The 11,696-nt window shown below is 55.0% G+C and overlaps 2 protein-coding genes across 6 annotated transcripts in view; both read right to left on the bottom strand.

Moving 5' to 3' along the window:
- The window catches only part of CSNK1G1 (casein kinase 1 gamma 1), a 75,186-nt gene extending 66,833 nt beyond the window's left edge, over positions 1–8,353 (bottom strand). For 2 of the 4 annotated variants that reach the window (XR_011338320.1, XR_011338321.1), the window contains exon 1: positions 8,289–8,353. The gene's annotated coding sequence lies outside the window, so the exon portion shown is untranslated. The remainder of the gene's footprint in view (positions 1–8,288) is intronic. The other 2 variants (XM_069867202.1, XM_069867203.1) reach the window with 2 other exon arrangements.
- Positions 1–11,696, bottom strand: part of PPIB (peptidylprolyl isomerase B) — a 151,295-nt gene that overhangs the window by 70,401 nt on the left and 69,198 nt on the right. The gene's annotated exons all lie outside the window — the stretch shown is intronic.

The raw sequence follows: 11,696 nt of genomic DNA on the forward strand, positions 1-11,696 counted from the left end.
TCCAGCAGCCAGAGAGGGAAGGTGGCTATTCCAGATGCTTTAAGCCTTCCTAGATGTGTTCTGTTTTCAAAACAAGGAGCAGATGAGGAGCTTGTTTCAATTTCAGAGTAAAATTTACCCTCCCTGCAAGCAGCTTGTAACGAGACAGTGCTTGCTACCTTAGAGCACACAACTGGGTCTTTCAGCTCCTCTGGGGCCAGGGAAATCCATGCCAGCCTGAACGGAGAGCAGTGATTGCTAAGGTTTGAAAGTCCAGGGTCTATCCCAAACGCCTTCTGGCTCCCAGCGGAGGACACTGCTTCTGCCACGCCGGGAAGGTGACTCCACAAACCTGTTCCTTACGAATTCCCTTGGGAAGTGAGTACACGGACAGTTTTTGGGTCTTTTGTGCTCCAGCTCGTGATTATTTTATTACCAGCAGAAAAGTCGAGGTGTTACAGAACAAGAGCTGTCACCTCAGGCTTGAGGCAGTCACAGTGTGCGTTATCAGAGGAAAGGATGGGGACAATACTACAGTTCCAATCTAAAGGACAGGATTCCTACAGGAAAGCTGGGGAGGGTCTCTTGATCAGGGAGTGCAGGGGTAGGACGAGGGGAACGGTTTTCAGCCTCTGCAGCTCCTCAAGAGTTTTTGTCGATCTTAGCATCTTTGCAGCCTCCGGCTATCCCTTGTAGATCCCCTCCTCCATATATGAACCCCATTCAGGAGAGACCAACAATCCACATGTGCCCCAAAAGCTAGGAAGATGCTTGCAGCCTGGAACTTGCACCATGACTGAAAAGACCTTTGAAGAAAAACCCAAATCTGTTCACCATAAAACAGAGCAACCAAAGAGCAGGAAGTCCTGCCAGGCTCTCCCCTGCCTGTGCTTATCGGACCAACTCATGAACAAGTCTAACTCATCACAGCAACAGGAGAAACCCAACCCAACCATACCTGGAGAGCCCTGTGCCAGGTTGGAGCGTTGGGGCAGCTCGGGAACAGGTCTGACAAGCACCAGTACCACATGGGAAAGGCAGGACCAAAGCCTCCCCCTTTCAGGCATGGCAGTTGCCACCACAGCTTCACCAGCTGTTAACACCCCACAACAGGGTGTTTCAATACCAAGCGAGGCGTTGAAACACCGAGTTTCGTGTTAGGTACAAAACTGCATCAACAGCTCCTTGTACACACTAAAACCACTCTGGTTTCACAGTCCCATTCCTGATGAAAACAGTTTCTGCCCATCCCACCTTAAAATGCTTCCACACACCCATTGCAGTACGTTGCATGGCAAATCTCCTTTGGATATGCATAGCACGGGAAGCCTGCAGGTACATACAGAATGCCGAGAAACACCAACACTGCCCTTCCAGAAAGCATCCATAAGCCATCTTCCAGGTATCTTTGGAGATACTGACTCCCTGCCCTGCGCCAGTGCTCTGGAAAGGCAAGTAGTTCATAAAGTTAGAATAACAGAAATGAACAATGCCTTCCTGGTATGCCACCTCCATCCACAGCAATCGCAGATGTCAAAAGGAGCAGTGAGCTTCCACAGTCTGCTCCAGCATCCACAACCACTGGATTACAGATGTCAGTATGGACATGCCCGCCCAGTCCTCCCAGTATTCACCTTACAGACCTGCTGGCCACGGGCTCATCCAACCAATTTGCAAATGCATGTAAGCCACCACTTCCATAAACATCTACAACAACAGGAATGGAAATCTTCTGCCTGCTTTTTAAAGAAATCCTTTTGCTTCCAAGAGTTTTGGGCATTTCAGACTGCAGGACAGGCGGCTGCTCCTCTGCCCTCAACTCAACTGCCCAGGAAGCTCTTGATCAGGGAGGGCAGGGATAGGACAAGGGAACAGTTTTCAGCTGAAAGAGGGGAGATTGAGATGAGGTCTTAGGCAGAAACGTTTTGCTGCGAGGGTGGGAAGGCCCTGGCCCAGGTTGCCCAGAGCAGTTGTCCCATCCCTGGAGGTGTTCAAGGCCAGGCTGATCCAGAGGGAGGCGTCCCTGCCCATGGCAGGGGCTGGAACTGAATGTGCTTTGAGATCCTTTCCAACCCAAACCATCCCATGATACTGTGATTCTCTCCATTTTCCACTGAAGATACAATGATCAGAAACATACAACACAACAGATGCAGCCACTCGCGCCTATCGAAATTCATGAACTGCTGCATGACCTTACTTCTTAACCAGATCAACATTTCAGACCTCTAAAAGGTAAGCCAAAGCATACTACCTGTGGCAAGTGAGACCAGTGTGCCATCAACAACTGAGTCAACGCCAGCAAGACAATCCCATCAGGCAAGCCATGCCCATAACAATACAGGGTTTGCCCTCTCACTGCACTCCTCAACAGGAGTGAGCATGGCAGGCACTAGAAAATCCTGTTTGACTTCCCAGCCACCACTGTTCCCATTCCTATCAGCGTGCTGCTGACTCCAGAGAAGTGTGGTGGGTTTCAAGGATAGCAGAAGAGCTCCAGAAGACTGATTACACATCTTCGTTACGCTCGTAGGATGAATGGTGTATTTAATTAGACACAGTCTTAATGCAAAGCTGCTGGAGTTGAACACGGAGAAGTCTCACTTCACATGAGGAGGCAAACCCACACAACAAAGCGGGTGCCAGAACCGTCCACCTCTCCGCACCACCATACGCACGGGAAAACCTTCCCAGAGCCGAGTAAAATGCTGTTTTGTGCAGACAAACACAATCTCACCTCCAAGACAAACACTGCTGCTCACACAGCGAGGAAACTCCATCCGCATGGAGCCCCTTGGATTCAGCTTCTGCTTTCAATCCCTGATCTTCAGTGCAGCTGTCAATTAGAGATGTTCCTTCCCAAGAGATCTGCTCTGTGCACTGAGCGGTGCATTTTGCCTCCAAAGTTTTAATGCCCGCCAGCAAGGCTCGCTGCGTGCCGCTGGATTACTTGTCGACCCTCTGAACGGCATCCAGGTATGGAGCTCAGCACTGCCAGCGGTGGCACCAGCAGCATCAGCCAATGACCCAACACAAAAATCCTTCTGGTATCACCGAGCCCCAGGTCCCACCCAGCACAGCAAACAGCCCTGTTGTTTTGATAGAGAAATGAGTAGGAAAAGCCCTTGTAGGCAAGGTCGCACCTCGCCAGCTACACGACTAAATTTAGCCACCCGTGCCTCAGGCGAGTCTGCTTGCTATGGGAAGCTCGGATACTGGTGTTGCACACTGGTCCAAGGGTAAATCCCTTGGAAGGCTTGACTCCATTTAATTGCAAATGATCTCGGAGCTATTAACGGGGAGCCTGCTCGCAGTTCAAAGAGGAGACATGTTCACCTACCACATCAACCAGCACCCGGACACAACAATGCTGTTTCACAGCTGGTTTGTTTACACCAAGTGCTGTAAATGATGACTATGGCAGCACAGAGGCTCAGGACACATTTTGACAGACAGGGTTTCATCACAAAGGTGTTTCAGATCACCCCCTTCACAAGCACATCCCCTGCTCTAACACCCCTCGTACTACCATTCTAACACGCCACAGCAGAGCAGATCAACAAGAACACAGCGATCACCCCAAACTCTTATAAAGATTAGCAAAGACTGGCTGAATGGCACGTGAAGATGAGTCCTGGGTTACCAAGAGATGTCATAGCAAACAGCTCTGTCAAATGTGCAATAACTTTGCAAGATAAGAAGATGGTGATGATTCAGGTCCTGCAGCTGCAGTGAGTCTCGGGACGGACACCAGCCACAAGCTCATGGCAGGACTACAGCGTTCAGCCAAGTGTTGAAGTCCAGGACCCCTGCCGGAGTTCAACAGAACCTGCCCTCAGGAAAAAGAGTTAAAGAACTTGGATTCAATGCACCACAGTAGATTACTTACACCACTTGCCTTCAGAGACACCGAAGAGCCTGTTTTGGTGCCAGAAACCTAGACAGGAGCGTTAGCTCTATTCCCCTCCCAAAAGTAGGATCACTGGGATGACAGCACCAAGTCCAACGAGCCGATGCTGAGTGCAGATGGCCTAATGAGACACCTGTAAGTCACACCTCAACCCCTTGAGTCTCTGCACACAGACAGGAACACAGCAGGCTGCCGGAATGTCCACCGGTCACCCCACACAGCTGCTTGTACACCTGACTGCGCCCCTGCAACATCCCCAGCCAGGAGAGTGCTGAGACCCTTGAGCGCTCCAGCCAAACCCCCGAGCTGCCATCGCAGTAGCCAACACGTCGCCCCCAACCCAATCTTCAATCATGTCACCTCCTACATGTCAAAGTACTTAGTGTTCTGCAGAGACCAGAGAAGATGGAACAAGCGGTGCCTGAACACCAAGGTCCCCACCACAGATCTGAACAAGCAAAGGCCCTCTGGCATGGACAGTAACTGCTGACATTCAGAAATGGGAGTTCCCGCGGTACATCCAGTAGAAGCAGCCAAAACCGAAGCGCTCTGTGTCGGTTTGGAGCCTTGTACCAGCTTTGGATCCCGACCACTGAACAACACCCATTGCAGTAGGTCTCCCCACAGCAGAGCACAGCCCAGCTCCGATTTACAATTCCTGTGTCACCAATCACCAGTGAAACTGAAGCTACTGACCCTGCATGGAGCTTCTGTGGAAGCAGACACCTGCCAGACCTTCCCAAACAGAGGACAGCTGAGGTGGCTGTGGGCGTGATCCGAGCAGCAGGACAGTCATCCAACGAGCCCAAGGACCTCCAAACCACTTAAGCTGAACCAGCCAAAGTAGTCTGTGGCTAGCAAGCATGGAGCAAGCAATTTCCACCTCACTGCCTGGTGGATGCACACACAGCAGGTATTTTGGAAACACTTATTTCCATCCAAGAAGTGACTTTACAGCATGTGCTGGTTCCACCTCTCCCTCCACCACAGAGCAGAACATTGTTACCCGCTGCTGAGGCCCTGCCAACAAGCAACAGCAGTAACGAGGCTTCCCCAGCCCCCCAAAGGTGAGAGTGTTGAAGTCTAACTTGGACTTGAAGAGACAGCAACAAAGCGTGTGGCCTCTGCTCCATTAAAATGGGATGTTGCAAGTTCTCCAGTTCTATTTTCCGTTGAAAATTGTGCTTTTAACACCTAAAACCAGCTGTAAAGCCAGCCTTGTCTGTTACAGAGGCAGACAGTTATGGGCACCCAAGGACAGCACAGCCCACACAGGCCCACGGCAGGATTTCATAAAATCATGGAATGGTTTGAATTGAAAGGGATCTCAAAGCCACCCACTTCCACTCCCTGCCATGGGCAGGGACACTTTCCATTGGATCAGGAGCTCCAAGCCCCACCCAACCTGGCCTTGAACACAGCCAGGAATGGGGCAGCCACCACTGCTCTGGGCAACCTGGGCCAGGGCCTCCCCACCCTCACAGAAAAATATCAGGCTTGGATTTGTCAGGAAGTGAGAAGGTTTTAGGACAACTGGAAGCCTGACCAAGAACAAAAACTGAATTAATCAAAGAGCACCCTGATATGGGCACTTGCAGTCATGACTGAAGCTCCACTGAGGGTCTGGAAGAGGAACAGAGAAAGCCAGCACGGAGGGGAGCATGGATCTGGGGAGGACACGCCTTTGGAGAGAGAGAGAGAAGTAGATCCATAAGAAAGTTACCTCCTCAAAACCCCTATGATGGGACAAGAATTGGCCATGTAAAATCCAGAACAATCAAGGTACAAGGAAAACAACATGAGAAGGCAAATCCAAGGCACATATGTGTTCATTCGCAAATGCGGGAAGTTGAGAAGATGGAAAAACTGAAACGCCTGGTTTTAAAGTGATAACAGGGATGCAGCAGGTTCTGCTGAAACACCGGGGGCAGGCAAGTCCACAGGATGCTCAAAGCACACCAGGAGTCAGTAAATGTTAGAGGACCAAAGCTTCACGAGCACACACAACCATCTGGGTCATCCAAGCTCACTGTGCCAGCAAGAGTCACCCTGTAAATCAGAATTCCATGCTTCAGCTGGGAAACCAGGTCCTCAGCCACCCAGGCAGCCAGGGGAGCTGCCCTGCTCTCACCAGAAGCTGCACAAGCAGGAAGCTCCGAACTAAGCAGAGGCTTTCAGTGCCTCAGGGAAAACTCAGGTCAATGCCCTGTGCCAGGACTGAGTCCTTAAAGAGCCCAAAGCAGCTGCTCCCCAACAGGGATTCCTGCCTGTGCTTGGAACGGCAGCTGGAGTATTGGGGTGAGCCTCTACCATGCGATCTCACTGTGCCGAAGCAGGAATGGAAGTCAAACTGCTGTCAATACAGAGAACTGGGACAGCACAAAAAACTCCTATGGAAGAGGGAGATGGATGGATTGAGGATAGAAATAGATGGAATAAGGCACGGTCATACGCTTCAGACTTTGCAAGAAAAGGTACCATGAGCTGGAAAGCTCCTCCATCCAAGGAGAAAGAGAGGGACACAGGGAATTAGCTGCTTGCTGTGACCTGTAAGCCAGACGGGAAGGACATCGGGATGGAGACATAACCTACAGCACCACGCAGCGTCCCGGGGAGACCTCCCTGCCACCCTGCTCCACTACAGTGGCTTTAAGCAAGCACGTGAATGAAAGAAATGGATGGAGAGCCTGGAAAAGAGCAACCAGAAGGCTGGCATGCATGGTTGGGAAAGGAAAAGCCGAGAGGCAAGCACTATCCGAAAGCTCTACAGGAGAGAAGAGCTGGTTTACAGGGAGCAGTGCTCACACAAGCACAGACAGGTACCCACCATCTGCAGTTGCACCTGCTGTGAGGGGGCTGCTGTGGGCTTCCAGAGGGAAATAGGGGAGCTTTCCACACAGAAAACATAGCAAGAAGGCCAGATCAGCCTAAAGCAGCAAGGACTCTGGGCCAGCAGTTGGAACTGGGCTGCTGTTGAGGCACAGAGCAATGCAGGGAGCTGTGCCTCACCTCCCATGCAGCCCCACAGCACAGAACAACAGCAAAGGCCCCGGTCAGATACTTTGTGAGTCCGGGAAAAGTGATTCCAGGCAGGAAACATCACAAAAGGTTTGTACCTGAGGAAAATAAGGCACTTGAGCAAGACGAGCATACAGCACTGATATTTTCAAGCTGAAATTCCATGGGAGTCAGCACTACTTCTGCCACCAGGCTTTGATATCAGCTGCCTCAGGTACCGCTACCCCAGCAGCCACATTTCCACGCAGGAACATATCCGGCAGGCCAGAATCCTCCATTCCTTCTGAGTATATCGGGAGTTTCACCAATAATTACTTTTTCTGACCCATCGTGATATTTAAATCCCTTTCTCCTCTGGTTGCACCTCATCGGCAGTCATCTTCCCAAACGAGAGCTTACGTTGTTCTACTGGCAGCACCTCCAGCTCATCCCTGACTCGCCACACTCTGACTTCCCACGGAGAAGGCTGCTCTGTGCATTTTCCTACAACAACACCATAAATGCCAAATTCTCCTGTCAGGACCATCTCACTGCCCAGGCAGCACTTCCAAAACTTCAGCAACCGGCCGGCAGCGAGGGCTCCTCCCCGGCTCTGGTGGCCTGGAGGAAGCCAAGCTCCGAGCTTGGTCACTCAAAGGCCCTTTGTATTGTTTGGAAGGCGACTGTGGGAACATGCTGCCAATATGTGATAACGGGAACACGGATTGCGTGGCTGGGCTCTCCCACTGTCCCCTCCTGTCTGGCACAGCACCGGAGAGCAGAAAAAGAGGAGATGGATTGGTTCAGTGAACTCTGGGAGAAGGAAAGGGCAAGGAGGGGAGCAGCAGTGCCAGCCAGTTACACACAGGCGTTCGGTCACCGATAACAAACTCCGCTCTGAGATCACACCCAGACAGTACGGGTCCAGTGGGAAAGGCAACTGGAGAGGCCCCGGGAAGCCCAGGCAGAGGCCGGGACACACGGCGCTGCCACCGGACCACGATGCCCAGGAGAAGCAGGGCTTGGAGGGGCAGCAGCAGCTCCGGAGCGCTTTGGACAGGTGATGAACCGCAGCCTTAGGGAGCCGCGACGGTGCAGAGAGGAGACTCCCGGATCCACGGACTCAGCTCCTTCACCAGAGGTGGGAAACGCACCCAGGGCCGCACCGGGGCGGCGCTGCCCACGGCCCCGTGCGGCGGGGTCTGAGCTCCCGAGCACCCGCGGCCTGGCACGGAACGACAGACTCTGGGACAGACAGACAGACCCACTGACTGACCTATGGGCCCCGGGACAGACGGACGGACCCACCGACCCGCGGGCCCCGGGACGGACGGACGGACCCCCTTCTCCCGCTGGTGGGAGCTGAACCGGGCCCTCTCCCCTCGCGGGGCCGCGCCCGTACCTGTGCGGCGGCGCTGCCGGCCCGGCCTGGCCCCGCCGCTGGGCCGCTGCCGCCGCCGCTCCCGGGCCGGCCCCGCCGCTGCTGCCGCCGCTCCCGGGCCGGCCCCGCCGCTCCCGCCGCCGCTCGGCTCCCCGGGCCGGCCCCGCCGCTCCCGCCGCCGCTCGGCTCCCCGGGCCGGCCCCGCCGCTCCCGCCGCCGCTCGGTTCCCCGGGCCGGCCCCGCCGCTGCCGCCGCCGCTCGGTTCCCCGGGCCGGCCCCGCCGCTGCCGCCGCTCCCGGGCCGCCCGGCCCCGCCCTCCGCCCGCTCGCCGGGGCGGGCCGCGACCCGGAAGCACTCCGCGCTCTGGCCCCGCCCCCGCGCCCCGCGGGCCAATGGCAGCCGCGCGCGCGCCCCCCGGCCAATCGCCGGCGCGGGGCTCTGGCAACCGCGTCCCGTTGCCACGCGGAAGCGGCGGCGCCCGCGGCCTCGGGGGCGGGACTGCGGCTCAGGATAGAGGCTGCGGGGTCTGGGGTTGGAGCCCTGGGACCGGGCGGAGACGCGCTGGGGTCCGAGACTGGGCCTGTGTGAGCCTCGTGGAGTTTAACGAGGCCAAGGAAACGTCCTGCGTGTGGGTCGGGGCAATTCCATGCGCACGTCCAGGCTGACAGAGAACGGATTGGGAGCAGCGCTGGGGAGAAGGACTTGGGCTACTGGGGGAGGAGAAGCCCCACATGGGCTGCAATGCGTGCTCACAGCCCAGAAACCACCCATGTCCCAGGCTGCACCCAGAACTGTGGGACCAGCAGGGAGGGAGGGGATTCTGCCCCTCTGCTCCGCTCTGGGAGACCCACCAGGAGCCTGCGTCCAGCTCTGGAGTCCTCAGCACAGGGAGGACATGGAGCTGTGGGAGGGAGGCCACGGGGACGATGTGAGGGCTGGAGCACCTTCTGTATGAGGACAGGCTGGGAGAGATGGGATTGTGCAGCCTGGAGAAGAGAAGGGAGACCTTAGAGCAGCTTCCAGTGCTGAAAGGGGCTCCAGGAAAGCTGGGGAGGGGCTCTTCATCAGGGAATGCACAGATAGGATGAGGGGAACAGTTTTGAGCTGCAGGAGAGGAGATTGAGATATGTTCTGCTGTGAGGGTGGGGAGGCCCTGGCCCAGGTTGCCCAGAGCAGGGGTGGCTGCCCCATCCCTGGAGTTGTTCAAGGCCGGGTTGGATGGGGCTTGGAGCCGCTGATCCAGTGGGAGGTGTCCCTGCCCATGGCAGGGGTGGAACTGGATGGGCTGGGAGGTACCTTCCAACCCAAACCATTCTATGATTCTATGAATCACACATTTTCATCACTACCTTGTATTCCTAAGGCCAGGCTGTAATCCTTCCATGACTGTGATAGAGCTGGAAATAAAGCCCTGGTTTGGTAAAAATTGCCAACATTCCAGTTTTGCTGGTCTGCTCTTTCCTTATGGCAGCTCCACAGTCCCTGGCCTGGTGACCACGTCCTGTCTTTTCAGTCTGCAATATCAGTACTGAAAATGAATCCTCTTAATACAGCTACCGGAAAGGCTGCTCCTGGCACACCCAAGCCCCTGCCCCAGGATCCCCTCGCTCGGCTCCATTTGGCTCCAAGGTATCATGAGTGAAAAAACACAGCATTGGCATCACCCAGTTTCAGCCCTGGGAACAGAGTGCTCATGGAATGTCAAGATTCAGTGTTCGCGTTTCTAAGTGCCATAAGGAGAAAGTGGGACTCATTCAGCAGAGCAGGGGGTGTTGTTCTGGAGCAAGATGCACATCCCGGATTGCTCAGCCACAGCCCCATCCCTGTTGCCTTCCAAAACGCTCTTCATCATTAAGGTGGAAGCTCTACCAACATCTGAATTGTCCCTGTTTCCGCTTTGAACCCCCTAGAACTTCTCAGGAATGACTCAATTCTGAACAGTTGTTTGTCATCAAAGGATGTTTTTCCAAATAACCCTTCCAGTGAGCCTTGAGTGCATGGAGGTGAAGGGAGTTGGAACCTGAGCCAGAAATGTCTCAGAGGACTCAGGACCTCCCTGCCAGAGTGTCTGCTGGCTGGTACATGGCTCCAAACCCCACTGGAGCTTCCACTGGCCAGCACGTGGCTCTGAACCACCCCTATGCCTTGTTAGTGACAGAAAGGAACTATCCTGCTCTTATCCCTGGAATTGTGGTGCAGCTGATCCAGACCAGCTCATCACTGTGGAGCAGGCGGGCAGGACAATCCTGCTTTGTCCAGGGTGGCGTTGGGAAGGACAACGCAGCTCCTGTTAGGGGTCAGGCGCAGGGAGGCACCAGCTTGGCACAAGCGTGGGAGCAGCGTGGGCAGGAGACCTGGCGAACACAGGCACAGAGTGACCTCCTGCCCTTTGGGAACACTGGCCGTGGGCAGAAAGGGAGGAAACCCATGACAAAGGGAAAACAAAGACTGAAAGAGTGGATTTGGCTGGAGTGTGAGAGCAGGGAGCCACATGTGGGGTGAGGAGGCACCAGGGGCTCCTCCTTGTCGCTCTCGATAGAAATTGCTCCTGTAATCATTCAATCCAGAGCAGGAATACATGGCATTTACCGAAGTGAACAGCACTTCTAGGGGAGAGGCCGTCCTGTGTCATTCCCTGAGCGGGAGCAGGCAGCATCTGAACCCAGAACCACTTGTCTGTGTTCAGGAAGTGGGGAGGAAAACGGGTGGCAGCATTCCATGGACACGGTGGTGCCACATCGCAGTGGGGTCTGGTGACGGCTATTTCTAAGGAAAGGCCTTGCAAGTCAGGAAAAGAGATGGGAAGAGCACCTCCTCTGGGGGTGCCCGCGGCCTCACCTTGGCACAAGGCACAGCCCAGCAGCTGGCAGCCGTTCCCCTCCCCTCACCCGCATCCCAGCATGGAGCGATCTGCTCTCCCTGGCCAAGAAGACCCCTCCAGCCCAGCCGCCTGTGACAGGAATATTGGGTCTGTCCTGTTCCTGACACAAGGGGAAAAGATTTGAAACGCTTTGGAGCAGCAGGGTTTTGGGATTAATCCATGTCATTTCAGGAGGGAAAAGCAAATCTCTCCCAGACCTTCAGCTGTGGGGATGGAGCATCCCAGAGCCACCCAGCTGTGTGGGCAGGGAAACCCCTCTGCTCTCAGCCATCTCCACCTCCCCCTGCCCCTCTTCTCCTCTTTTCACCCCAACATCGCCACTTACCAAGCTCAGTCCAAGCCCCAGCAGAGGAGAAGGGGCATTTTGGCCATTCCATAGGGAACCAGCCCTTTTCCCAAATGGTGAACCTTGCTTCTGCTGCCTGGGTTGCCCTGACAGACCAAGAAGGATCAAGACAGACCACAAGCAATGAACTGCTGCTAAGGGTGGTCCATCCCACATCCCCAGGAGAGACCCAGGTGTCCCAGTCTGGGTCAGATGGAGCTCC

This window comes from Phaenicophaeus curvirostris, chromosome 12 (genome assembly GCF_032191515.1).
Source record: "Phaenicophaeus curvirostris isolate KB17595 chromosome 12, BPBGC_Pcur_1.0, whole genome shotgun sequence".
Taxonomy (NCBI): Eukaryota; Metazoa; Chordata; class Aves; order Cuculiformes; family Cuculidae; genus Phaenicophaeus; species Phaenicophaeus curvirostris.